Here is a 25,632-nt window from a genome sequence, read left to right as displayed (position 1 = left end):
AGGGGAAAAAGAAAAGAACCTAAACCAAGCACCAGTGCAGCTCTGTGCCAGGCAGCAGGCACACAGAAGGAATGATGGTACAAAGCCACACAAGTTTGAAGAGTAGGAGGACTTCTTAAAAAAGCTTCAGAAATCTGCATAAGGTGGAGGTTTCATTTTGGGTAACTCACAGCCGAGAGCCACCAAGAAAAGCTACATCAAGGAGCAAAAGAAAAAGCTTCTTTTTGTATAATTGCTTATCCAGGCAGTGGTGGAGGGCAAGCACAGTAGAGGAAAACAAAAGGGGGAAAAAAAACATTCAAACAGCTTTTCCTCTCCCCAGCCAAAACATACATACACCAAAATGGAAGCTTTAAATATTTAATGTCTAAAACAAACAAGAAAATTTCCCAAAATAAGACTGCTGGTTCAATACAAGCCAGTATGTCCTGCAGTAAGGATGGCAGAGGTTTTAGGTGCAGCTGCTCTACTAGCATTTAGAGGAGGGAAAAAAAAAAAACAAAAAAGAGTACAGGTTCTCTTTACAACAGCAGAGAGCCAGGGATCAGGCAGAGAATGACTGACCTTCCCTGTCTTTGTCAGGCTTGCACAAAGTGGTTAACCCCACTGAAGGAGTGTGAGGCAGTCACCAGGGATCAGTACTGGAGCCTCAATAGATTATGCTATTATTTTGAGATTCTGTAAGAGAACAAATTAACCTCCTTTATAACTCTTGGCTTACTTTAATAGACTTAATGGATGTCATAGACTGGAAATACCACCTTATATTCCTTTAATTTCCACAATGATTGTACTCCTTACAATGTAAAAAACCACTAGTTGAGAGGGAGGGAAGGGAGCATGGGTGCTGTTATCCACACGGTCATGCTCTCAGCTGCCTTGCTCACACACCCAGAACTGGAGCCATCCTTGGGATCAGGAATGCCTTCCTGCAAGATAAGAGCAGTAGAAGCCATTGGGGCACAGAAAAAGTTAAATTATTTTTCTCTACAAACCCAGACCACTGAATGGTTACCTGTTTACCTGTACTTTCAGGTTTCCAGGTGAAGGGAAATGTTGTTTCCCAATTAAAGGGCATGTCAGAGAAGCTGCAACCTGCTCTTGAGTGGCAACTACAGAAGGGAATCTTCTGGCTGGAAATCAGCGCTGGACAAGGTGAGATACCAGGTAGGCTGAAACTCAAAAGGGAAACTTAGCTTAGGAACAGAGAAATGCCAGTATGAGACTCCTCACTAATGTTTCAACCAGAGTCTTCCAGAACCTGGCTGAAGACCTGAGGCCTTACCCCATCCAGCCACCATTTACTCTACTGGCTTGATCTTTGACTGCAATTACCAGAAACTTAGAAAAGGTCAGGAGGGCAGAGGGGTAGCACAGACACAACACCCTCTAGGAGAATTCCTTCACAGTTCTTATGAACTGGAGTATATATTTGGCATTTCCACAGAAGGCACTTCCCTCTCTGACAGAATTTAGCCACAATTAAGAGCCTAGGGTAAGTATGACAGCTTTCCTTAATACAGTGGTTGAAGGCATAACAAAAAAAAAAGAAAAAGGCTATAGTCATGATTTACTTAGAGCAGAAGATGCTGTGAGGTCTGGAGTAGGGATATGGTATTTCCAGGCATGTCACTGTTACTGCAAGATGGACTCACAGAATTCCACACACCCTCCTGCTTTTTGCCTTCACAGCTCTAACTAGCAGGAGTTTCCCTACAGCTCTATCCACCACAGCTTTCCATGGTTGCTCCTGAGCTAAGGCAAGCAAAAGGGAATTATAAGCTCCCTCTTAAGATAGTTTGGGCAGTGGCCTAAGGAGAAGTTTTAAGTAGTGCATGTACTGCAGAGTTCGGCATGTGAGTCACTCAAGATACACAGATCAAATCTGCTGTTTGAGAGCAGCATTAGCTCTTATTGCCACATCCATATCTTTAAGACACACCTAGTCAGTGAATATAAGGGCACTCTTTAAATGGCAGGAAAGCACTGAAAACGGGATATAGGAGTACCCTGACTTTAAATTTATGTAGCAATTGCATGGGCAGAGGTGGCTTGGAGGACATTTTTCTTCACTTGCCAATTTAGGCATACATGGAGCTGTGAAGATTTCCTTTCCTTTGAAAAAGGTGTTCATGGCCTGGCTGCCTACATAGATAAAGACAGAGTTTCTAGAGATTCAGAGGATGTAATACAACAGAAAGTGCAGCAATGACAGCAGAATAGCAAGGCCCTAGGCTGCAGCAAGCAGGAGTTTACTTAAATGCAACAGCCATAGGCACAGAAATAAAGGAAAGAAGCTACTTACCTTCAGAAGAACTCAGGTATTCAGGGATCTCAAGCAAGATACCTTTGCCTCCACTGTCAAACCTTACATGAGATCTGGGATGCTATGGATCTTGGCTTCACCCCTTCTGGTCACTCAGGTGTATTGCTTGCACCTAAGCTCCCCTAGGTTGGCCCTGCCTTACCAGGTGCTCAGTTCCTGTTTCAGGCCATGATTCAGCGTATCCACTACACAAAGATAAGCTGGAGATGTGAGCCAACAGGAGCACATCTATCTGAGGAACTGTTAGTGGCACAGTGTCTGCAAAGTAACACACAGTCTCCCTGGACTCTTGCTTTCTACTTTCATCTTTTACTTGTCCCACATTTTTTCCTTTTTTAGCTGTTTTTTTTTCCTGATGTTTTTGAGGTCCACAGTTCTCTGCAATTAACCTTTTTGTTTCCACGTCTTACTTTTAAATAAATGCTTTGTTCCTCCAGAAACCTTTTCTTTCCTTAGCTAATAAGACGTTCTTTTCTCATTTTTCTTATCACAGATTTTAGTATCTTCTCCTTGCCATGCTCCTCTTTCTAACTCAGTATTCTCATTACTTTAGGCTTATTTTCTTTCTCTGTCTTCCACCTTTTCCATCAGCCTCCTTCCCTCCCTCCCATTGCCTTACAACCTCTCCCTCTCTTCCTGAACTCCTTTTTTGCATTAACCATTCCTCCCTTTCCCATTTAGCCTCCTATCTCCTTACTCCCCCATTTCATTCCTACCCACACAGCATGCATTATGCCCTTCCTCCCCCCATCAGTGTTTCAAACCTATTCATTAGATTTCATTTTCATGATTTCAGATTCTTGCATCAGCTTTCTCCAGGCTCAAAATGTTCCATTCCTCATGCTACCTTGGTCTCCTGTCTTTTCCTTTTCCTGTATATGCCACTTCTGCTCTCCCTCCTATAACTGTCCTAGGTTATATCCTCTTAATTAATAGTCACAGTTTATCAGCATATTGAACACAAATTTTTGTCATCAGGAATGAAGATTCTGAGGGCTCTCTCAAGTCTTCCATCTTCTGTGAGGTCTATAAGCTTCATGCATGCCTCAGTTCTGCTACAGTCACCTTCTCCTCTCATTCATTCTCCACATGCCTTCCTAACCTGAGGTAAACCATATAGTTTAACCTTGGATAGCCAGTACACGTGAAACCAAGCATGTATCATGCTATGTAACTAACAATTGCTCTTTCTGGTGGAACAATCTTACAACTTGCTATTAAATACATGAATATAAAAGCAGCCCAATTTTGGATTTTACCAGCCACACACTGACTGACAGACCGTCTCACGCTCTTGTTGGCATGAACTGGTGCATGTATGTATGTATGTATGTATACACATTAGAATGAGTAGGGAACGCTGCCTTCTGTCCACTGCTCAGCAGTAATGAGAGCTCTAATGGAAGCTATGCCAACCATCAGATGCCAAAGGAAAAATACTGTGCTTTCTCAGCATGAAGTGTTGGGTTTGTTGTTGTTTTTTTTGTTTTGTTTTGTTTTCAGTAGACAGAAGAGCATTATAATAATTAGTTATTAAAAAGAAAAAGTAAGAAATTGAAATCAACGAACAAAATCCAGTTAAGGAATTCAGTCAACCTCTTAGCCCTGGGGTTGATCAAGGAGCTATTCAGTAGGACCTCCAGTACAGAACCTCAAGGCTGTACAAAGATAGTTATTTTCCACGCTGTGCTGATCTAAACATGAGCTATACTTAATCTCCTTTGGCCTTCTCTCACTCCCAGAATCAAATGATTGCATGCTTTGGCATTTTAATTCCAAATGGGAAAACGCAATACCTGGTGAGAAACGTTGTTCTCAACATAGAGCCTGGCAGCAAGCAAAAAACATAAGCTCCAAGCACCCAGGCTCTTTGAGCTACTACAGGAATGTAGTCCCCAGAAAAAGTCTAAGTTTTCTGCTGTAAAAGCAAACTTATACATATATGTAACTTTTCTGATTTTGAGATGAGATCTTCTGATAGCCCGCGAAGAAAGCTGTTCTTCAGGCTTTCATTAGATCTGGGAGAAGGAACCCTGGCTCTCAGGGCAGTTGTATTGAAGCACTATCACTGAGACTTCCAGGAGATGGGGTGATGACAAGACAGTATATCCACGAGCCCTAATTAATGCCACTTCTGCATTTTCCACTCATTTTTGAAGTTTCTGCCATCTCCTCATCATCTGCCATTTACCACTTTCCTCCTCTGAACCACACAGAAAGGGAACTTAACGTAAGACTGTCTGTAAAACACTGCCTCACAACCTTAAGTCCTAGCTAAACCAACATGGAGAAGGTGTCATCTGCTTTTGGCACAGATTGCACAGAAAGGTTCTTCAGCAGAGAAGCTGCTGTTGTTGAAAAGGTCTTTTAATGCAAATGTTGGGGCCTTTTGCTAAGCCGTTTCATCATTCCGACCCCCCCTCCCCAAATCCTTGAGGTGCCTCTGCTGGTAGCCAGTTGCCATAGGAACCCTAATCTTTATCTGCTTTGCTTGCTAAATAAGCCAGCATCAGTATTCTCCTTTATGGGCTGCACAGTCCCTCTCCTCCATTTAGCTCTCCCTCCCCCAGAGCAGATCAAAAGGAGCAGAATATACCTGACAACCTTCCTTGTCTCCACTCCACCCTTCTCTACAGCTTCCATGAGCTTAAATCCAAAATCTAGAATTTGGCAGAAGCAGCCATCATAGTGCAGGAGGAGAATTAGGCCTGTGTTTTCCAGATTCAGCAGATAGGAAGAAAAGATGAGCCAAGGCAGATAGCAACAGGTAGGATAACTACGTTGAAAACCAATTACTACGGTGGCAAATACAACTAATCCTCATTTTAGATAAAAGCTTTCCAGAACTTCCCATGTCGCATTCTATCTCTTGCAGCACCCAACACCAGCATTATCCTACATCATTATACTTAAGCAGTGCAATTTTAGTGCCATTAGTGATCCTTTCAGAGCTGCAAGCTGAAAAGGAAAAAAAAAAAAAAAAAAAAAGCTAAGCATACAAGAAGCACCAAATAGAGAAGATGTCTGCTTTTAAATCCTAAAGCAGGCTTTTTCTTTGTATGGACCAGAGTTCAAGGCTAGAACTATGTAGGTCACAAGCAAGCCTTGTTTCAGCTGGTCTTAAGCCAATCATTAAAAGGTGATAGTTCCCATTCAGAGACACCTTTTTTTTTTTTTTCCCCTTCCCTCTATTTGCTTGAAAGAGATGAAACCGAAAGGGCAAGAGATGCTGGGCAAAGGAATAAAGCTGCCTGACTCACGTGCACTAGTCTGTCCATGCTTTCCATCTCAGCAGGCATATACATATGGTGAACGCACAGATTGTGAACCTGTTCTCCTCCTAATGCTTTGTAGCAGAACCAATATTATCCAGAGAAGAGTGATCTAATCTCATTCATTCACACAGAAAAAAAAAAAAAAAGTATAATAAGGTCAAGATGGAAAGAAGAGGAAGAAGTGGAGATGAAGAGGCTGGATTAATGCTGTATGCAGTACTCAAGCAGGCTTACAGACCAGAGTCCTGATTTACTTGAAACTGATTTACCTGAAATCCTTTGTTCACAACACAGCACAGACACACCATATCAGAGGAATGAGTTTCAGGATCATTTGGGCATACCCATGGCATCTTCAGTGATTTTTCACTAGCATATGACTCATGTCCCCAAGGAAGATTTTATAAGAATTAGCCTCCCCCAGAGGGTAAGGGGGCAGTTCAAAGAATTAAGCTGATGATTTCCATCCAATTTGAAACCTAGGCTGTTCTTAGTTGAGCTGAAAGATTTGGCAGCTCAGGCAAGCCAGCAATAGAGAAGTAGCTGCTGTTCCAGCATCTTTTCCAATTAGTTGCCCTATTGCTATACTTTACATTTACCACCATTAATGTTCCTTACTTGCCCAGCATGCAGGATGCTCTTACATCTGTTTAGTAAGACTGCAGCTACGCTTCTTGTCCTAATCTCCCTCTTTTAGAAATATACCTTCTTAAATTAGCCTTAAATTTAAGATGCGCAGTACAGAGTTTGGAAACAATTCAGGTGAAGACTTAAATATCCAAGTCTGTGAATGCAAACTTTACCTGCACTGGCCCATCCTCTGCCAAACTGTGAGGCATTAGGATCTGGATCTCTCAACTTTCCCACTACTTCTAACTCCCAGAAGGGCTGGAAACAGCACCCAGGCACTTCTCTGGAGATATTTATGCAGGTGTGGTCAGGCTCACAAATTGGCAGAAAAGTGGATGAAATAACATTAAGTAAAAGTTCTGCTAAGGTTCATCCATGACTGTGTTGCAAATTCCTACTTTAAATGAAGCTTCTTTCTAACCAGAATTTCTTTCCTGTGACGGACATGACCTCTGTTCTTCAGGAGAGCAACTGTTTAATTCACCCTAAGCTTTCTTTGCCCCTCTGCTTTGTTTTTTCCATTTTCCTGTGAGGGCTGCTTTTGTAAGGAGGTGAACACAGAAATCCCAAATGGCTTTGCTAGCCCCTTTTTTGTAACGCATGTTCCAGGCTAGAAGAGTGCACGATTCAGCAGTAAAACACTGTAGGGGTTATTCCTTCTCCTTCGGTCCCCATGAGCCTCCCACCTCCAGGTCTGCTCAGAGATTAATAGCTGAACGACCTTAAAAATAAGCTCAGCTAATACAATTGAGACTGCTCTGAGTTCTCATCTGAACTAGAAAGAGATGACCAGAGGACAAAGGAAAAATTGTGCAAAATATATCCAGGAAGTAATAATCATTTGCTGTTTGTTTGAAATTAGACTTCCAGTCATTCAGTCGTTCATGCTCACAGACTTCATAAGGCAAACAGCAGTAACGAAATAGGTGGACTTCACAAAAAACTTTGCAAGAGAGTGGCACAGCAGTGTTCACTGCTTCCCCTTCCCAGCACAATCCCATGCACGTTTTCAGTGTCCTCCTCAGTTTATGAATTCCTGCTGCACTAAGACTTCTCTGCCACCACCCGCACTCTCTCAGTGACTCAGTCTCATTAAGATAACTTCTCTTTTTCTAGTTCCTCACCTCCAACACACTCTCAGTGCATTAAACCACACAGTCCTGCACATATGTAAAATCCTCCCCCAACCACCCTCTCTCGTCCAACTTTCCTCCTACAGTTCTTGCACTCCCCCATCCTGGAATGACAGAGCCAGTCAAAACCCACCCAAATGTGCTCCATTTTTACTCACATGCCCAGCTCCTCTCAGTCATCTGCTGGTGCTAGCTGGTGCTTGTAGACACCAGGACAAAGAGGTGTGGGGTAGAAGTGCAGCTCTCTTCTTCCCCTAGAACAGCTTTTGACAAAATTGAGGCTTGTCATATGCAGAAGCACAGCCATGACCAAGCACATGGTGGGAAGAGGCTCTATGCAGCTAAGTGTGTGTATGATACTGGGTCTGACCCGTTGGCTGCATGCAGACCACAGGGAAAACGTGCTATGGGCTGGTTTGGGAACCTACCATCTCCTTAGCAGGCCAAAGCTTTGTCACATGCAGGAGGGATTTGAATAAAGCTTTTTACTCCCTCTTTAAGGAAATTTCAGGCAATAGCAGAAGTTTGTCTTTGGGTTTTAGCACCAGCAGGTAGCCTAATTTTCCACCAGACTAGGGGTGATCACCATACATGCAAGAGGATGACAAGGAAAGTCAAGAAAAAAGGTGTTCCCACCACAGTATCCCATTGCCTATGCTGGCATCATCACGACTCTGAGCTGCAAACGAAAACTGGCAATGAAGGAAAACAGACCATTGCCAAAGCTAGGGCTTCGTTCAGATCAGTGTCTGCTGATGCAAAGGGCTCTGCACACATGCTCACATTTGCTTTTGTTCCTGCTTTTCCACAACAGGCAACAGGTGGGGATGAGTGGGAAGGAGGATGGGGCAGGAGCCAGCAAACATGCTTCTGATTTTTAGGGATGTGCACAGGGAGCCTTGTTTGCCCAGATCAGAAGGTGCTACAGGGACTTATGAGCCATCGCTCACTCAAGTAGGAATGGCAATGGATTGCTAATGCAGGATGTGGGGGTAGGAAAAAGGGCTTGGGCTGTCTGAGGATAAGGTTGAAGTGGATGGAGTACACAGACCAGATTTAATGAGGGAATCTGCATCCTCAGTACAAAATGCACTTTCTGTGGAAATGGCTTTGCTGTTCCTCTGATCAGTACAGCTGACATGCACCACTTCTTCCAACACTGATATCAAGGTCTTTTTTGAACAGTGACCTTCAGGTCCCATTGATCTGTGATGTGCATAAGTGAATGACCCTGCTAAAGACATAAGAGAGGATCTGAACTGTGGCCATCTCAGGTGAAAGATCCCCACATTGCAATTATGCAATGGAGCCTTTTCAAAAACTGTCTCCAGTTGAACAATTTTGTAATTTACCCTGCACTTCTCTCCTTCATGGAAAGCAGGAGTTAGATTCATTTGTTCCTCGCTCTGAGGCAGACACACAGCATTTATCTTCTTTTCAGAATCCAAATGTGCAGGGTGCACTTTAAGTGCCATCGGAGGAAAACAGAACTAGGAAAAAGGGACCCAGGAGAAAGAGAAAGAGACTTCTCCAAGGTTATTGTTTTTATTGTTGAGTTTATTTCACATTCTGGAAAGTTGCTGGATTGCTTTGCTCAAATTGATTTTGAAACAGAATAACTATAGGTCCTGATAAGTGGTCAGAAGCAAGACTTCAGCAGCAGCAGAACAGCAGCAGCTAAGCCTTGCCAATACACCACATCTTTGAGCACGAAGATATCATTCTTGTGAGAAAACGAGACACCACCATCTGGACACACACTAACCTGGGCCTCTGTCTGTGATGAGCTGCCAATAAGTGCTTCAGCTCTTGTTAATTATGATGGTGTTTCTATAATGATGAGACCACTTCACTGTGGAGAAGAGCTCTCATCAGGAAATTAGTTCTATTGCAATTAACATCTTTGAATATCCAAATTTATCATCCTCCTTGAGCCTTCTCCCTTATTTCAGGAAGTTTGTGACCAATCAAGTCCAGAAATAGAGATGAAGATCTGGGATTCAGAGGGTGGTAGGAGGAGGTGGAGAGAACTGGGTGGTTGGCAAGGGAGTTAAGTATACAACAGCTTTGAAATCAGCTGGTTGATGTCTCTAGCAGCATTTAGATCTCCCATCCCCACATTAATTATTTCTGAGAAAGCTACTGTCATCAACATCACTGCTGTGTGAAGTCAGAACATGTAACAAACCCAGTCCCTTGCCTCAGTCCCATCTTCATGTTCGGCTATAGTTTAGGTTCTGAAAACACAGCATTCTTGTCCTCAGGAGGTTCAAACATTTCCTCCCAGAGCAATCCATACAGCCTCCCACAGTACACCTTTCCCCTTTTCCCCTAATAAAAGGCTTTTCATCAAGCCACCTTCTAGGGCTCTGTACCACTCCATCTGTCCCTACCAGCTGCAGTTCCTTGTGGAGCAGAGTGGAAGTTGAGCAGACAGCAAAGGTGAAAAGAAAAGCAGCAGTGCATCTTGCTGATCTTGCTCTGCACCACATCATATCACCAAAGCATCCAGTACTTCCAGCAGCATCCCCACCACGAACCATCTCACAGGAAGAGGAAAAATCGTATTTCCAACGTGTGTACCTTCTGGGATAAAGGAAAACAGGTTCTCTATCCCAGCCACATTTGAAGTGTATATAGACCTATCCAAGAAAATGATCTTCCTGCATCACAACAACAAATCCAAATGCACTTACTTCATAGCACCATCAACAACTGTTTTCTCTCTGCGTCTAATTTTTTTCCTATTACATCAAAAACCTCACTGCTAGCAAGCTATTACATTTCTTAAAGATAAAATTCACCAGCCTGTGCCATCAGAAGGCTAAATTTTACAGCTTTTAGGTCATAAATATGAAATACATATATATTAAGTATGAGAAAGGTCCAGAACAACTTTTGCTGCATTACATTGAGTTATATAAAAATTGATTCCTTGCTAGATAGTACTAAACTTTCTGCAATTTTAAAAACCCAAGAAACACTGTTTAAGAGCTCAGCTAAACAAATCAATAACTTAGAGAAATGTCAAATTCATTTAAAGTAAAATAAAACATAATACCACTTGAGGTTCTACACTGCTATCTCTTGTCACAACTGTCCAAAGTAAATAAGAAATAATAAAAAACAATTAAGTGAAACTTGAAAATAAGTACATCAGAGACATAAGAAAGATATAGAGTCTCAGACGACAGCTACAGCTGTTCATAGTCATTTACATGTACTCAAAAATCAACAAAATTTGTTCTAAAATCACATCTGGGCAGTAGGGACAAAATACAGTGGCAGCAATAATCACAGCAAGTCCATCTGTCTTAACGGACACCAAATCAGACATGATTTAAGCTCAGAATTGAATACATTAATTCTACAGTTTTTGATAATGGATCGGTTTTAGTTCTGATTTTAAGCAGAGGATGTTGCATAGAGAATGAAATGGGAAGAGAGACTGATAAAGCCTGTTCAAAGCAGCCTAAGAGTAAGAAATGGGCACTAGGAAGCTGGTGGGGAAATACAACAGCACAGGCTTAAAGGCCAAGAACACAGCAGAGAGAGGACTTTGATGCTCAATGCCTGCCTGGGAGTGGGTTCCATGATGAAAGGCCCTAAGGGAACAAAGCAAACCTTCTGTAGGGCTGCATCTTCAAATTGAGCAGATGAGAAAAGACAAAGTCATAAATTTGCATAGATGGAAAGCTACACCCAGTATTATAACTAGCCAGTGAAAATTAAGAACTAGTAATCAGCATTTCCAAATTATTCTGCATCTAGTACCTTCTGTGCTGTGCTTTATTGGGAGCTTCCCTTCTATAAACCCATCATACAGACTCAACTGTCTCCTAAATCACAGTGATGTGACCAAGGTAAGAATGGAGAACAGCCTGACTGCAAGGAATTTCAGAACACCTCAAAAGCTTATATTGTAAACTGCTAAGTTTGAGGCTATCCAAAACAGGCTCAAATTTAACAAAAGAGAGAGTAAAACAGGAAACCTCAATGAAGGTACTTCCACCCACAGGTAGAAATCAAATGGGGGAATAACCTACCATACACAAGCACTGGACCTACTCAACCAAGTATCCAAAGGGTGAGGCATAGAGCCCAGGTTGCTTCCCTATATCAGCAGCCACAAAGTAACCCATCTATCTGAACCTGCTGCCTTCAGGTCAACAACAGAGAGCACCAATCATGCTCAGAACATCACACCCTCATTGCAGGGAGAAAGAGAAGTGCAGAGATCAGAAGCACTAATGCAAACTTCATTCCCAAGGCAGGTCAAATTTTGGTCCTCTCACCCTTGACAAAACCCCTCAAAATTTTTTGCACTTGAAGGCATAAATTCACAAGAGGTTATTAAAAGCACAATATTATTCAGAGACTGCAAAGTCCTTCGTCACACGCCAGCACTTCTAGTGTTCCACACCATCCATCTACTGCTACTTAGTCCTTGGTGACATTTCAAGAGAAAATTCCCCTTTAGCTCCTCATTCAAATTGCTGTGACAGAATCCAACAGGGTGAATCCTTAAACTTCAAGCAACAACTTAGTTTCTCTACTACATAAATTCTATTACGGAATTTCTCTAGCACATAAATTTATTATGGCATACAAACAGACAACACGTTGACACACACATTATGACAACTTTGACCAAACGTGTGCACATACAACCATATATACAAGTTTCCAACCTCCGTGTATGCCAAGGATGCTTTTCTTTCCACCGGTCCCACATCCCTGATGATTTCTGCCAGCTCCTTCTGCCTCCAAAACAGACTGCACGTCTTAACTGCCACCTGAGCAGCCCAGCACAACAGCAGGAAAGCAGCTACTCCTGGGAGACTTGAGACACTGGCTGCCCCAGTGGACTTCAGTGGAAAAAGATGGAAGGGGGAGGGACGAGATGGGTCCTGAGATGTCACTGGAACTGCTGTCATATCAACAGCCTTCACTTCCTTTCTCATTTTTTATATTTAGATCAAAATATGAGTAGTAGATAGTTCTAAAAGGAAAAAACAGAACCTCCTTAGCTTATTATTTCCATGGAGAACCTGATGATGTTTGAACGTCAGTCAGGACAGCAAGTAAATTAAGAGCAAGCAAAACTCACACAATTTGCAGATCTTCTTGAAGTCTTAGAATCATAGAGTGAATCAAAGAATGGTTTGGGTTGGAAGGGAACTTTAAGATCGTGTTAAGATAGTTTCAACTCCCCTGCTATAGGCAGGGATACCTCCATCTAGACCAGGCTGCTCAAAGCCCCATCCAGCCTGGCCTTGAACACCTCCAGGGAGGGGGCACACTGGACAACCTGTGCCAGTGTCTCACCACCCTCATAGTAAAGAATTTCTTCCTATTATCTAGCCTAAATCTACTCTCTTCCAGTTTAAAGCCATTTCCCCTCACTGGTCCCACTCCAACAGCTCGATGTTCTTCTTGTGTTGGGGGCCTAGAACTGGACACAGTACTAAAGGTGAGGTCTCAGGTGAGCTGAGGAGCAAATCTTATTTGAAAGAAGTCCAAGGACTGTGAGCATCAAGAGTTAGAGTATGAAATCAGGAATCCATTGCCTTTACCTCAGATAACAACTACTATGGCTTTGCTAAAAGCTCTAAGTGTTGTAGCTTTTCATAAGTAACAAGGCCTGGCAAAGCACCTAACACTTACCTTTGTAATAGTATAATAATACACTACCACATTTTGCTGGTACATCTTTACATGAGTAGGAAGAAGATACTATATTTGTCTTAGAAACATTAGTATCTCTGCTTACAGCCACACAAAAGTCAGAAAGAGTTCAGGAATAAATTTACTTAATTTACAGTGCACAGCAATATTCCATCCCATGTTAATGGCAACTCTTCTGTTTTTTTGTCAATATGCCCTTTCTGTTGGGAATTTGGATATCTGTTTAGTTGATTCATTTGCAATTTTGTGTCACACATCATCAGTTCTTTGCTGCTGGCATTTTCCTGCTTTACAGCTGAGGATTATCCCTTTGGGCTGATGGTCCCTTTTCCAAAAAGGTAAAGCTATGAAATATGAGAAGCAGCATGTATAAAAAAAAGAAGATCTGGAGGGATAACACTTTCAAAGATGTCTGTCAGCTCTTTAATCTTTCATTCCCCAAATGCACACATCCCGTTAATGCCTCATATCAAAATGGCCATGATTCAGTGCACGCACCAAGAAATCTCCTCCCCACATGCAGCAAGGCCACCACCTCCTGCAGCCCACCTGGGCTTTGCCAGCCAAGGGGCACCAACAGGCCTGCACAATCACTTGTTAGCGCTCAAGCCCAGTTCCAAAGGCCATGAGCTAGCTCAATCAGGTAGCTGTAGAGTGCCTTCTTGGACATCCCCGCAACCACATTTTTGGGCACCTCTGTCAAGTAAATCAAGCCACTCATGGACCTGAATTTGCATTGCTGACCTCGACCTATTCTTTCACTTCAAAGATCTGCTGTTCCTGCTATAAGAGACCAACCCAGGACACTGGGAACAATGCTACCAGAGAACTTTCAATTTAGAGCAATCTCATCATTGCTACTACTTTTAACGCCTGCCATCATTTCTGCATGGAGATAAATAAATCCCCATCTTCTCTCAGACTGAGAGACTCTTCTGAAATATTTCCATTCAGCACTTTTTCCAAACAGCTTCTTTAAAATGCTTTTTTTTTTTTTAAACCAAAGCTGACTCACCCTCAAATGCACGATAGTCTCTGACTCCCATTTAACGCTTTGATTTCCATAGATCATTTTGGTCAGCAACTAACTTATCCATAACCATACCATGTACTGCATATAAGGGCAAAGGTCGGAGGAAGAAGGTGTACTTTAAGTATTTGTTCAGTTCTGGACCACTGAAAAATGCTCAGGATAAATCTGCAGAGAAAGGAAAATTGTTTCAGCTCCCAGAGACCTATTACAAATTAGAACAGAAATGATTTTTTTTTCATCAAGAGACAGATTTGCACTTTCATGTTCCTAGATTCATATGAAAAGGGGGCTCAGAACAAGAGATATTTTGCTAGATGGATTTCTCTTTCTCATTTAGCTTCATCAAAACCCTCATGATAAAACTGAACAGCACCAATTCAGAAATGAAATAACAATCCAGAAATAATTTCCCGTTTACCCTCAATTCACAGTAGGATTTATCACTTAGTACTACTAAAGTACCCAGGAAGTGGAACCTTAGAAAGCGAGGCCCAAGTTCAGTCCTGATATAAACCATCATGGGAAGAGCTCTGGTCACCAGCAGTGCAAGTAGAGGCAGCATATCATACTGCCTTGAGCCCAGGAAGATTCCTGTGTGGTGGATCTAATTCAACAGCCTGCAACCATTTTCCAGAAGAATAGGAAAAGATGGGGGTGGAGAGTGTTGATCCTTTTGAAATTAATGCAGTGTGGGAGATTGCTTCCTTCTAGCCTTCACTGAAGGTTAGCCTCAGCTCCTAGCCTTGACCTTGCTGTGGAAACTGCTAATAAAGCAAGGTCTTCACCCACAGAAATTACCGTTTTCTGAACAACTGAAATGAAAGGTTTTGACTTAGCAACTGAAAGTTGACTTTACGTGATGGAAGATGGAACAAGCTGGCCTTACGGCCTTGTTTTGGAAAGCACAGCGCGCAGACTTTGAGGCACCCACGTATGTTCCTACAATAAAAGCAGCCTTCTCATGACTCTTGCCTATGTATCACCAGGTGGAAAAAATTCCCCTTGCTTAGTGTACTTCTTCTTTGCTCTGGCAGAGACCAGGGACCAGACTGCACCCATATGTTGCCAAGCTCTGCCTACGCCATCACCTCAGGTCAGAGGGCCCATGGACACGGGATCTTTTCCCCAGGTAGCCTTCCCCAGGAGCAGAGAGATCCATGACCACTGAGCACCAAGCCTAATGCTTCCACGCAATGATTGAAAAAAACATGTTTCACGAGCCATCTGAGTGGAGCCCTTGCTGCACTTCTCACTCCTCTCAGAGGCCCTCCTGTCACAAGGGGCACCTTCATCACCAAACCCAGTGGCTAGTAAGTAAGTGCAGCTCAGTTTTTCTCCGCTATGAGGTAGCCAGAGGTCCAATTTATCATATGTTTGTCAGCTGCCTCTAATCACCCATGAATCACATTCTCCTGCCTAGCCTGGAGGCATGTACCATGCACCTCATTGCCAGACACAGGCCGGTTCACCTCTCACATTCTCAGCAGAGATGTGGTCATAATGTTTTATGCACAGCAGCTATGGTTAATACATGAAAAAGATGCACATGAGACCATCCAACTCTACTTTTGTCCCAAGAACATCAACACGCTGCCTCTTTACCCCACAGCATTAAATCATAGAATTGCTTGAGTTGGAAGGGATCCTTAAAAGAGTCATCTAAAAGTCCAACTCCCCAGTAATGAACAGGAACATCCACAGATAAATCAGAGTGCTCATAGCCCCTCCAGCCTGACCTTGAGTGTCTCCAGGGACGGGGCATCCAACACCTCCCTGGGCAACCTATTCTAGTACTCTGACTGTAAAAAACTTCCTCCTTATGGCTAATGTAAATCTCCTCTCTTTTAATTTGAAACCATTTTCCCTTGTCCGACCACCCCACCAGGGGGTGTTTGCATAATACATCTGCCAGGTGACAGCCCTGCCACCAGAATAAAGCATCACAGCCTGCTCTCACTGGGACTTGACTAGCCATCACCTCAGGTCAGAGGGCCCATGGACACGGGGTCTTTTCCCCAGGTAGCCTTCCCCAGGAGCAGAGAGATCCATGACCACCGACCCTGCATCTGGAGATGCAGGGAGGAGCCTGTGGGGCTCCAGATGAGTATAGATGGGAATATATATATATATTAAATAAATATATATATTAAGTATATATATATATATATGCATGCCCATCTACGAAACCATGGCCATCGCTATCTCTGATTGACTAAAGTTAGATGCCAAACAGTGAATGTAATTCCTTAGTCGGGAGGAGCTGATCAAGTTGTCAGTGCCTTCCTACCCTCATGCAAGGAATTACTATTTGGATCTGGTAAGAAACTCAATGAAGTCACCTGTTTCCAAAGGGAACAACCCAAGTAAAAGCAGCAGAGGGCTTTAGCTCCCAACCAAAGCCCAAGCTGCAGCAGCTTGAGTTAGCGCCAACCATCTGCCAATCTCTGGATTTTTAATTCTGCCCTTCTCTCCGTTTACTTCTCTGGGACTTCACTGCACAGAGCTCCCCAAAATGTCTGCACAGCTCAAGCAGTGATGTTGCTACTTTCCAAAGCAGCTACATTATTGGGCAGGACTAGCCACAGCATTGCTCACTGCCTTTGTAACCTACTCCTTCCAGAGCACTGCACAACAGTAGCTTAGGATGCTTGGCAAGCTGATCCCTTTACATGGGAACACAAGCACTGACTGAGGTGAAAAGCAGTATGTTGGGCAGAACGAAGGTCAAGGGCTTTGAGAGAGAGAACAGCTGAAATACTGTACCAGGAAGGCAGCAGGAAGTGAACGAGCATCCAAACCTGCTCACATGGCACCCACTGAAATCCCTGATAATCCTATAAAGATTCTCTGGCAGGCTAAAAGACAGCAAATTCTCCAAGCTCATCTGCATCCCAAACAAGTAGCCAAAAGAGCTATTTATTATTTTAGCAAACTTTGGGAAAATGCATAGTTTAGCTTTTACTTCTGAATCACATTTCCCAAGGTGAGAGGCTAACAGATTGCTCCCTGCCATCCCAGTGGTGCTGCAGGGATTCATTTATTTCTGTACTGTGTTTTGAAAACACCAGAAGAAGTCGCCAGTATCTGTTGTTTTTCCCAGAAAATGCCTTCAGAGAGAGGTTCGTGCTCCCAGCACAGCATCATGGGGACACTTGGCATGCCAGCGACTGTCTGCAAGCTTTGGTAATGGTATCCACACTTTGTAACAGGAGAAGCAAGAATAGCTGTGCTCATACACTCAACAGTAACCAAACAGCGCTGCTCATGTTCCTGTAAGAAAGCAACAGTAAGGGCCAGTGTCATGGCTAAGAGCAAAGATTGCCGAAAAAACCCCAGGAGCCCTACATTTCAGCTCTCATGCAGGTAGAACCACATTTTCTCCTCTGACAGAGAGATGAGGGAGGCCAAGAGAGCTAAGCGAATGTCACAGGAGCAAGCAACAGAACAAGAGCACCAAATTAGACTCAAGCCCTCAGGCAGATTCTTGCCATCAATCCCATCCCAAGCACTACCCTCAGCTATGCACACCACTTTCTGCACCTTGCTATGTATTAGTAATTCTTATTAATGGCTCTTCTGCTAATGCATTGCTGACCAAGTGGCTCAGGTCAGAGCAGTAAACAGCAGGATGGAGAGTCAAGCCAAACAGTTCCTGTGTGACTCCAAGAGAGTAAGAATGTCCAAGAGTGCAAAGCAATCAGCACAGATATTAATGCCACAGAAGTAATTCAGTAGCATCCAAAACTTTGCTTTACAAACTACAGGGAGGTAGGAGCAATAAAAATTTAAAAAATAATCATCGTAGTCATTAAGGTTGGAAAAGACCTCTGAGATCATCTACTCCATGGGTCTCCAATCTTTTGGCTTGTCTGGACTGCATTGAGTGAACAGAAAGTGTCTTGGGCTGCAGATACGTTTGTTGTTCCAAAAGTAATGCCTCCTATTTATTTGATAGAGCAAATTCTCAGCTACAAGATCCTGTTTTTCTATGCAGCCAGCCACCACCATTAGCTATGCATTTTTACCAGCAATAAACAAAAGCCTCCATGCCACTCGCATCAAAATTTGCACCAGTGAAGGTGACCCACTGTAACCACTGCTGAAATGCACCACCCACCTCCTCACTGTGCTCACATCCACTGTTTGGTCTCCATAAATATTCGGAAAGCATTGGTGAATGTCAATGGATGCCATTTTTTCTGCATGTAGGAATTCAACGGCACATCCTTGCTTCACACGCACTTCAATGTCAGATGTCATTTTGTCAGGCAGCCCCTCTGCTGCCATCTGTCACACAGCAACTTCAGCAAATTCAACAGAATGTTGGTGAGAAGGTTCACCCTCTACTGCCTACCACCAATATCCACATCTGAAATTACAGGCCATCATAATAAAACAAGTGGCATTAGTTTTGGAGCATTCCTCACAAAACATACGATCTCGTTAATATATAAGTAATAAAACATTTTAATTTAAGATATTTTTCTTAAAACAATTTAAAAAAGGAGAGGAACAAAAACATGAAACTGTGGGATATTTGATCTTGTTTTTGTAAACCAACACATCAGTCTGGTTCAATGACAGCGGTTGCAATTCTTAGTGAAGCCTCAAGGTGTTCATCTGAGATTTCTGATGAAATTTTACTCCTCCTATACTTCATCCTTGACAATAATTGTTCAAAATGTGCGTACTGCCAGAAAGCTATGACATGAATATGGTGTGATTGTGAAGAGAAGGATATTTTTCTCTGCTAAGACAGGGATTATGAAAGTCTAGTAAAGAGACATGATCAGATATTTGAGTTGAATATCTGATTGCAACTCTATATATTCTATATAGGTCATATATCAACTGAAAATGGTCTTGCAAATGTAAATTGATCATATTTCTTTTGGCATTTTTGAATCCCCAAGCTATGGGGTGCAGTCTGGATGCCATCCAGAGGGACCTAGACAGGTTCAATAAGTGGACGCAGGAGAACTTTATGGGCTTCAACAAAACCAACCAAGGTCTGCACCTGAGTCGCGGCAACTCCCACTATCAGTACAGGCTGGGGGATGTAATGTTGGAGCACAGCCCTGTTGAAAAGGACATGGAGGTACTGGTGGATGGCAAGCTGGGCATGAGCCGGCAATGTGCCCTTGCAGCCCAGAAAGCCAACCGTACCTTGGGCTGCATCAAAAAAAGCGTGGCCAGCAGGATGAGGGAGATGATCCTGCCCCTTTACTCTGCACTGGCGAGACCTCATCTGGAGTGTTGCATCCAGATGTGCAGTCCTCAGAACAGGAGAGACATGGACCTGTTGGAGTGTGTCCAGAGGAGGGTCAGAAAAATGATCCCAGGAATGGAACACTTCCCTGTGAGGACAGGCTGAGAGAACTGGGGCTGTTCAGCCTGGAGAAGAGAAGGCTCTGAGAAGACCTGAGAGCTGCCTTTCAATATGTAAAGGGGGATGTAAGAAAGAAGGAGACAGTCTCCTTAGTGGGGTCTGTTGTGGTAGGAAAAGGGGAAATGGTTTCAAACTAAAAGAGGGAAGATTTACATTGGATATAAAGAAAAAGTCTTTTACAGTGAGAGTGATGTGGCACTGGAACAGGTTGCCCAGAGATATAGTGGATGCCCCATCCCTGGAGACACTCAAGGTCAGGCTGGATGAGGCTCTGAACACCCTGATCTAGCTATGATGTCTCTGTTCATTGCAGGGGAGTTGAAGTAGATGACCTTTAAGGGTCCCTTCCAATTCCAAGAGTTCTATGATTTTATTTTCAAATTCCTTTATCAAAATGGAAAGCACAGCTGAGTATTCTTTGCAGTTTGGAGCCATGTGTTTTGCCAATGTATCAAAATGCATACAATTATTTGCCATCACTTGAGCCAGCACTGCACAGCACTGCCCTCTCTGTGCCCTGCTTTCAGTCAACACACTGTTAATAGCACACTGATGGTTTGGTTGTTGCTGAGCAATGGGCACGTGCCCAGGGCCACTTCACAGAAAACAGCCACTACCCTTATAGTGCAGATAGGGGGTGGGCTTCACTGTGAGCCATGCTGAGCCTCATGTGGCCTGTGGGCTATGCTCTGGACACACCTGATCTAGTTCAATCCTCTACCTACTTCCAATATCGGGCACTAACCATGTACCTCAGTATTACGTCTACCCTTTCCTTGAACGCCTCCAAGGATAGTGACCCTACCACCTCCCTGGACAGCCTGTTCCAGTGCAGCACCACTCTTTCTGAGAAGAAGTGTTTCCTAATATCCAACCCCAACCTCCCCTGGTGCAACTTGAAGCCATTACCTCTGTCCTATCACTGTTACCTGGGAGAAAAGATCGACCCCCAGCTCACCACAACCTCCTTCCTGGTCATTACAGAGGGCAATGAGGTCTCTCCTGAGCTCCTCCAGACTGAACAATCTCAGTTCCCTCTGCTGCTCCGCACAGGACTTGTGAAAAGAAAAGCCATCAAGATTTAAAACATCCTCACCCAGCAAACAGTCGGGCTGCTCCAATATTCATTCATCTTTTAAATTCTGACATTAACCCTAGTTGAAAAAGTAGTTTCCACTCCTAAAACTTCAACCAAAAATAATTCATAGAAAGAAAAAATGTGGATTCACCACCTGGAAAAGTGCATGCAAGACAGGAGATCTGCTGTTCATTCTAGCATCCCTCTGTATAAATGAGATTTTCTTTATAATGCAGCATCCTCAGAGACCCAAAAGCTTAGAGCAATATACTTTTGGATACACTACTATTCCTTCAGTGCACATTTAATGAATTTCTTCTAGCCCATCTTTCTTTACTTGAAACAATATCTTTTTGCATAAAAAGAGCAAATTCCACAGGAGGTAGGAATTACTGAAAAGTTCATCTGCTCCAGCTGCTTATTCCTCAGTTAAATTCATAATCTTCTTTTTATGACACCATAATTGTTCCTATGGTAACCAATTACTACGTCACAAACAAGATTAGAATTTTAGATGGGGGAACAGAATTAGTTCCTACTTTATTTGTTTAGGTCCCTGGAGGCTGTCATGCCTGATCAAGACACTGGCCCCTGAGTTCAAGAAGCCCCTTTTCAATATTGCACCAATACCTGATGTTTTAAGGGAAAGCAAACAGAAAAACAAGCAGAAACGTGCCCAGTGAAGGATGGAAAGCACAGAGATAATCCCTTCACAGCCACAGCAGGTGATTCTCTTGCCCCCTGAAGCAAAAAAACATTGGCAACTCTTGTGACATTGTGAGTATACTCAGCAGGCGGACTTGCTATGAATACAATTCATTTTCACATAAAAGACTAATCCTTCTCTGGATCCTGCTAAATATTTCCCTTCCATGATTTCCTGCAGCACTGAATTCCCTATTAAATACACACAAAACAGTTACGTATGGCAAGTAAAAGAAAAGCCCCTGGGTTCACTTATTTCATCATATTTTCTTCTACTCAAACTAAATAACCACAGTCTATCATCTCCCTTCCTGCACAATAATCACAGATATGCTACAATGCCTGAAGTGATATACTTTCCTAGCCTTTTTGTGTGTGTGTGTCACCTGCACATTTCCAAGCTCCCAACAAATGAAAGAAAGGAAAAAGAACAAAGAGGTTAAATACAAGTCACCCAGGTATCATTCAGCAAATAATCAACATTTTGAGATGTGGCATATTCAAGATAAAGATGCTGTGCACAGGTTCAGTATGCATCACTCAGATGAGGTGGACGAGTTAAGGTACCAGTGAGAATTAAGCTAACAGCAAAGCTCATCAACACATGAGGACTGAGTACTACAATGGGTGCCAGGAGCTACATAGAGATGCCAGCCCACCTCTAATAAGTGCTCTATTCACCAGACCATGGTATATCCAGGGCTGACTTTGAACCATTAAGCAGCAGTCCTCAGAGACCAGCATCGCCATGAGCAACACATGCATTTTACTTTCCTGGTAATTTATTGTAGTTCACAGAAAACATGACAGTGTGCCTAAATTCCACAGATAGGACAGATATAAGGTAAGAGATTTACTCGGGTCTCCTGGACTGAGACTGGAATACAGAACAGCAATCTTCCAGCTGCCCCTGCAGTTGGCAAAGGAAATCCTTTTAAAGACATGGTTCACAACAGGCAAAATGGCAACATCTCCATTTGGCTGTAGAGCTACTGCAGCAATTTTTAAAATTTACATGCTTGCCAACATCCACTAAAAGAAGTCACCATCTCCACTTCAAATAAAGATTTCCCTCTTTCTCCCCCACCCCCACCTCCTCCCCACCCCAGAAAAACCTCTTTCACCCTGGAAAAATATGTGCGTTTGGTTTTGTTTTTGCAAATGGAGTTCCCAGGTTTTGCATTTTCTGTTTGGAAACATTCGTCAAACATTAACAAGCACACACACATCTATTCTTCATCTTATAGGAGGAGTCCACATCAGAACTACTACTTTTAGCTTTCTAAGCTAAACAGAGATGGACTTTTCCAGAGGACAGTGAGGAGCCAGAGCCTGAATTAAGCTGGCAAAATTGCCCTTTGGAGAAGACTCTTGCTTGCTAATGACTGTTGAGGACACTGGAGGAAGGGAGCCCGAAGTTATTCTTTAGGGATTGCTCATTCCCTTGTTATATTCACTTCTTCACACATATCAGGTCTCACATTTTTTTCCAGAGCCAGTAAGAAGTGACACCTAACATCAAATGCATACACGTGGGGACTGACTAATCACAGCAAAGCCATTAGAAGGAAATGCATTAGTCTTAATAGCAAGAACTGCACACTCACACAATCTCTTCCCAAGAAAGTTCTTAAATCCCATGGGAGTTACATGTCGGGAACAGCGAAACCAGCACAAGCAGATGCTGTTATTTGACAGGCAAGCTAGCAATCCACTGCCCAGACATACTATAATAAATCCTGCATATAATCTCTGTTCCTCTTCATGCTCTTCTTATCAACACCTTTCAGTCTCAAACAGAAGATGGCCACTGACCCTTCACAGGTAGCCATTACAAGGGATTGCTCCCTCCTCCTCTGCTGCCCCTATCAGCTGGATGGGATCTTCTCCTTTCTGAGAGACAAATCTGACAGCAACTTGGCTTGTACGAAAAACTCACCCAAGCAGACTGTGGCATATGCCCAGAACATGGTGGGAGACACCACCATCCAGCAAGATCCACCACAGGGTACCCCTTGCTGATGGGGTAGATACTGATCTGACTGCTCCATGGTCCAGAGGGAGAAAAGCAGAAACAGGAAGGAAAATAAAAAGTAGTGTTTCTTGACAGCAGAGGCTTTTCCACTCCTAAAAGTCAGAGATCACTTTAACTCTTGCTTATTCAGAGAATGAATTCCAATAAATGACCACTTGGATTTTAATATCACCTGGTACATGCTATCAGTACCTTGAGGCAGATGCAGAATATTCTTAGAAAGAGAAGAAAAGAACAAAAGCAAAGCAAACAAGCTAAAAACAACCCTAACCATACACCTTTTCTACCTTTGGCTTTCAAACACCCCTGGAGAATTACCTTTCTGTTTACCCATAAAGCAGCAGATGGACATTCACTATCCAATATGAGCCCGTTAGTATACTTTAACCATGACATCAAGCAGTTCTGCTAGCAGCCCAAGGACAACTCATCTTTCAGATCCTTTCAATCTTTGGTCCTTCAGAAAAGACTAAGTATCACTCAGCTGATTAACACTAAATATGGTTATTGCAACACATTTCTATCACGGAAAATTAATTATGACCAAGCTGGTCTCACAGATGCTATCCGATAACTTTGGCTTGCCGAAACTCAGCATTTCTATTCTTTGGGAAATTCTGATGTTTCAAATCAAAACAAAGATTCCTTTTGAATCAGAGTAGGGGGAAAAAAAAAAAAAAAAACACAAACCTGCATAAAGACATTCCAAGGAATTATAGTATCAACTATTCTGTATTTAAGTTAATAGGATTACAAGTTATGATGAATATTTGAATGTGTTGCTCATCTATTTTTTGAAAACAAAATCAGCATCCTCCTCAGAAGACTTCAGTTGGAAAATATAGTTATGTCAGCAGATTGAAAAAAATGTTCCATGGGAAATACTTCAGCCATGGTTCTCCATTATAGAAGAGCTGAATTACAAGTGACGATGCTGTGGTACCTTCAGAGGTATTGCCTCATACCTGGTTTTCCTTCTCTCAATTTACAATGAGAGGTCACTTGATTTTAAGGAATAATCACGTTTTTGCCCATTGTTGCTCCTCTTGAACAGATCTGTCACCGAGATCTGTGAGGTCATCTTTGCATTTTTGTACACACATTGTGGCTCAGGACTGAGCCCTTCGGACCTACCTGCTCGCTTGCCTCATGGACGTGGTTGCATTCCTCTACCACTACAGTAGCACACCGACATGTACTATTATGCCTGGGAAAGTATAATGATACCTGGAAAAGAATATTGGAGATGATCTCACTGTTTTGCATTTATCCCCCCATTATTTATGTTTTCACACATAATAGAAGCTGCTTTGTCTGCATGTGTAATCAATTCACCTCACTGTCTTACAACCTCGCTGCGAAAAGCTCTTAGAATTGATTCACAATAGGGCCAACATTTCCATCAAGCAAATATCACTCTCGGCACCTGACAAATCGTGACACTGTTTTAAGAGTGACTGAATCAGAAACAAAGCTCCACCAGGGTGCTGGGGAGGTGGGAGAGCCAGTGGGGAAGGGTTTGGGAAGAGGGTACTCTGCACAACTGCTGTGTGGGGAGCAAGGGCGAGCGCCTGGGCATGGCTCAGCCCCCAGACCTGGGAGAGCCCCGTGCTTTCTGTCTGTGATTATGAGTGGGAGTGGGTGGGAAAGCTGATTTGCCAGGGAGCAGCCTTTTGAGACAGCAGGCTGCTTCTCTCACTGGAAGGGAATTAACATCTCACTCTTTTTTCAGATCAGAGAAGGGAAAGTTGGGCTACAGTTCTCCATCGCAGCTTATTTCCTCCTCCTCTCCTCTCTGTTTCATATCACTAATGGCCTCTTTCAAACTTGAAAATTTACTGTGTTAAAGCATTACATACTGCATTTTAAGCCATAGTTTGCACCCTTCTTTATCTCAATTGCTTGTGACCCACTGGAAACGTCTGTCTTTGGTCAGCTGAAGGGCTGACTGAGGCTGAAATGATCAAAATTTCTTTTAATGAGCAAAAGATACATAAGGCACAAGCAGATGGGAGAATCAGGAATAGCCTGAGTTTCCAGACCAACTGAGAAAACCCACATTCCCAACAAGGCAGGAGACCTTCAGGGGAGGATCAGGCTGGATATGATGAAAAGGTTCTTCAGCAGAAGGTGGTCAGGCCCCGGAACAGGCATCCCAGTGCAGTGGTCATGGCCCCAAGCTGACAGAGTTCCAGAAGCATCTGGACAATGCTCTCTGACATATATCTGATTTTGGGGTGGTCCTATGTGGAGTCAGGAGTTGGACTCAATGATCCTTGTGGGTCCCTTCCAACTTGGGATATTCTATGATTCTATCTTCAGCTACAGATTTCATTTAGG

General features: G+C 43.0%; 1 long non-coding RNA gene across 1 annotated transcript; it reads right to left on the bottom strand.

The window, feature by feature from the left end:
- Window positions 1-421: 421 nt before the first annotated feature.
- LOC109367713 lies at window positions 422-25,632 on the bottom strand. Its single transcript, XR_002115077.2, has 4 exons — window positions 25,373-25,632; window positions 24,427-24,519; window positions 1,024-1,172; window positions 422-929 (listed from the first exon to the last, which is right to left on the bottom strand). It is a non-coding gene; the product is annotated as an uncharacterized LOC109367713 (long non-coding RNA).

This window comes from Meleagris gallopavo, chromosome 1 (assembly GCF_000146605.3).
Source record: "Meleagris gallopavo isolate NT-WF06-2002-E0010 breed Aviagen turkey brand Nicholas breeding stock chromosome 1, Turkey_5.1, whole genome shotgun sequence".
In the NCBI taxonomy this organism is placed as follows: Eukaryota; Metazoa; Chordata; class Aves; order Galliformes; family Phasianidae; genus Meleagris; species Meleagris gallopavo.
Note: the sequence above shows the minus strand (reverse complement) of the source record. Positions and strands in the feature narration are given on the sequence as shown.